Consider the following 4182-nt stretch of genomic DNA (forward strand, 5'->3'; position numbering starts at 1 on the left):
AGGAGAAGGAGAAGGAGGAGAAGGAGAAGGAGGAGAAGGAGAAGGAGGAGGAGGAGAAGGAGAAGGAGAAGGAGAAGGAGAAGGAGAAGAAGGAGAAGGAGAAGAAGAAGAAGAAGAAGGAGAAGAAGAAGAAGAAGAAGAAGAAGAAGAAGAAGAAGAAGAAGAAGAAGAAGAAGAAGGAGAAGAAGAAGAAGAAGATGATAGCAGGAAGGGAAGAATGAAGGGGGGGAAATCGGAGGAGGAGATCAACCATGAGAGACTATGGACTCTGAGAAACAAACTGAGAGTTCTAGAGGGGAGGGGGGTGGGGGGATGGGTTAGCCTGGTGATGGGTATTAAGGAGGGCACGTTCTGCATGGAGCACTGGGTGTTATATGCAAACAATGAATCATGGAACACTACATCAAAAACTAATGATCTAATGCATGGTAATTAACATAACATAATAATAAAAAAAAACTATTAAAAAAAAAAGAGGCAGGACTCCAAGGTGAGTCTTCTAACAACACACTCTTTATTTTTTTGGGAAATTTTTAAAGATTTTTTTTAAAGTATAATCTACCCCCCAACATGGGGTTCGAACTCAGAACCCCCAAGATCAAGAGCCACATGTTCTACTGACTGAGCCAGCCAAGCACCCCTCGTATCTTTTTATATACACACAGAAGCGGCGCTGTTGAGTTTTGATAAGATGTAGTCTCTCCTCTCTGAAAAGTCCTCATGTGAAATGAGAGAGTATGAACGGCAGGAAAGGGAGGCCAAAAGTTCCAAATTTAAGGGCTGTACACTGGCTACTGAAGAATAGCTTCATATTTGGAAAGTGATTTTCTTTATTTGAGCTTACTGTTAACCATCCTGGAACCCAGAGCCCTTTGTATCAGGTTTTTGGGGAGAAAATAATGTTGGCCACACACTGGTTCATTCCAGTCCCTGCAGTGAAGAGATAACGACCAGATGATGCATGCTCAGAGGGATCATTTTTTTCTCCATCAGGATAAGGAACACAGGAGGAGAACCGGTAGGGGCCTTTGACACTGTATTATTTTCAAATAATGCAACAGATTAGCCACAACCCCTCTCACCTACAACAGCAGAAATTTATCCTGGAAGCCAGAAGTCCAAAACCAAGGTGTCAGTGGGAATGTGCTCCCTCCAAAGTCTCAGGGAAGATGCCTTTCTTGCTTCTTCCAGCTTTGGGGAGCTCTAGGCAGTCCTCGCCGTATGGCTACATCACCCCAGTCTCTGTCTCTGTCTTCACATGGTCTTACCCCTCTTTCTTATTCCTGCCTCTCTCACCTGTCCCTTATAAAGACACTTGTCATTAGATTTAGGGCCCACACAGGTAACCCAGGGTAGACTCATCTCAAGATCTAACTGCAAAGACAATTTTTCCAAATAAGGTCACGTTCACAGGTTCTAGGTAGACGTTATCTTCTAAGGGTCCTCCATTCGACCCACTACTGGTGTATTTTATTATTATAAATCACTTTTTCTGGGGCGTCTGGGTGGTTCAGTCAGTTAAGCATCCGACTCGTGATCTTGATCTCAGCTCAGGTCTTGATCTCAGGGTCATGAGCTCAAGTCCTGGATTGGGCTCCACACTGGGTGTGGAGCCTACTTAAATATAAATAAATAAAAATAAATCACTTTTCCTGTTTTCTGCCTGGTTATTGCTGGTATGTAGAAAATTTCTTGATTATATGAAGATTTCTTTATACCTAGCCTCCTTTCCAAGCTCTCTTTTTAATTCTTACTGTTTTTTAAGTGATGCTTAAAATATCTAGAGACACAATCCCATCATCTGCATAAATGATAATTGTGTTCCCTCCTTTCCAATTCACAACTGCATTTGACATTCATGCTTTTGAGACATGGTTCTCCAAAGCAAATTATCTTAAGAGCTGGTGTAGGAGTTACTGCTAACAGTTAGAGGAAATCAAATTTGCCGAGGCACAGGAACAAAGTGAGAATGTCAGGGTAATTCAGGTCACAGACTTAAAGAGCTGTGAGGTCTTCAACATGATTTAATTTCTTCCTTTGATTCTGCCAGTGCATATACCAAGGCTCAGATACCTGAAGATACTTGCCCAAGGTCACTCAATAGAGAAAGAATTCACAGTACAAAAAATAAATCTTCTCCTTTCAATCTATCGTAGCCAAAATGACATTTTTTTTTTAACATTTTATTTTTAAGGAATCTCTACACCCCATGGGGGACTTGAACCCAGAACCCCGAGATCAAGAGTCTCACACTCTACTGAGTCGGCCCCGGGCTTCCAAAATGATATTTTAAACTTGAAGGTGTAACCATGTCACTCACTTAAAAATCTACATTAGGGGTGCCTGGGTGGCTCAGTCATTAAGCGTCTGCCTTTGGTTCAGGTCATGATCCAGGTCCTGGGATCAAGCACCACATCGGGCTCCCTGCTCGGCGGGAAGCCTGCTTCTCCCTCTCCCACTCCTCCTGCTTGTGTTCCCTCTCTTGTTGTGTCTCTCTGTCAAATAAATAAATAAAATCTTAAAAAAAAAAAAAATCTACATTAACAGCCATTGTTTTTAAGGCAAAGTCTTACAGGACCTGCAAAGCTCCAAGCGATCTGGCTCCTGCCTGTCCCTGCAGCCTCGCCTTCTGTCTCTTTCATTGGATCTCACTCTGTTCTGGACACACTTCCCTGAATCTGTCCAGCTTGTCTCAGGGCTTTCCAGATCCTTTTCTTTCTGGCCTGTAGAAAGTTTCCTGTCCACACACCTACCCTTTGCCCTGGCTAGTCCTGTTCTCTGTGAACTCCCATTGCCCAAGAGAAGGTTGGCATCACTTTCCACCCCGGATTGGATTAAAGCCCATGCTTTTCATTCTCATCAGAAGTCTGAAGTTCTTCCACATCATGTATAGAAACAGCAATTAATGTTTTATGTAATTTATTTGCTTCATGTCTGTCTTTCCCACTAGACTGCAAACTGCATGAAAGCCAAAACCAAAACTTATTGACTGCTCATCATTATATCATACACCTTGCATAGCACCTGGCTCATAGTATTCATTTAATTGTAAAAATTCTTGAATGAACGGAACATTCATATTAACGCTGGCTCTATGACACTATATAGCCTTTACTTCTTCAGTCCTTTGGGATACTTCATTTGTTTCCTTTTTTGTTATTTCTATGTATTTCCTAAGCCTGTTCTTTGTAATTTCGAACCACTTAAGGCAGAATAGTTATCTTAGGAAAACACAATGTGCTTTTAAACAGTATCAAATAATTTTAAACACTTAAAAGCATCAGAAAGATTGTGGAAAAGATAGTGTGGGCACAGTCTACTAGATTCAGAATATATCTTAAGTGGCCCTTTTCTGATGACCTTTATGCTATAATGGGAACAATAAGCTTAGTAGCTAGCATGTATGAGATGTCTACTTCATAAGAGGCATTTATTCTCAGCTCTCACGTCCTTCCCAGACCTATAGGATCTTGTCTTTCTTGAGCAGACCATAAATTGAGGAACCAAAAAATGTAATTCCTTCCATTTTCTTTTTTTAAAGTTCTGCAGGGCATGAGCCCTGGTCAAAGACTGACCTAAAGCTTAAAGGTTCCCAACATGAGAATATTGAGACCCCACAACAATTATCTCAATTACGTATTGTTCTTGTTTCCTATCTGTGCACGTAAAAACTACTAATAAAACACAAATCAATTTTTTCATGAAGATAATAGCATACAGTACTTTTTCACTAAGAGCCTGCCAAATTATTTTCAAGAAGCATAGAAGATGGATATGTTCTCAGCATCTCACATAGCATTAAGTCTCAGGCACAAACTGCATGGCATGAAGGAAAACAAAACCCCATTCCAAACATCAGGGTTTTATCCTCCGCCATGTGTGTAAAATGTACCCAAGATGAGTTCCTGAGGGTGAAATCGTTCTTCCTTCTTCTTGTTTAATTTTTTAGAATTCTACAGTGATTACTGAGTAGCACCAGATTTCCAAACCTAAAAAGTTATGCTCAGCTCTTCTTCTTTGTGAATCTGTTACATAGCCAAGTGATCATATGGGATATGTTAACAAGTATTAATAATTCCTCATTATGCTGTATTAGTCATGTTCCACATGGAAGGGGTTTCCCCTTTAATTCTAAGTGCACAGTATGAAAGAGGGAAAGATAAAATGGAATATCGTCTATCC

Source organism: Mirounga leonina, unplaced genomic scaffold (genome assembly GCF_011800145.1).
Source record: "Mirounga leonina isolate KUSES-001 unplaced genomic scaffold, KU_Mleo_1.0 Mir_165, whole genome shotgun sequence".
Taxonomy (NCBI): Eukaryota; Metazoa; Chordata; class Mammalia; order Carnivora; family Phocidae; genus Mirounga; species Mirounga leonina.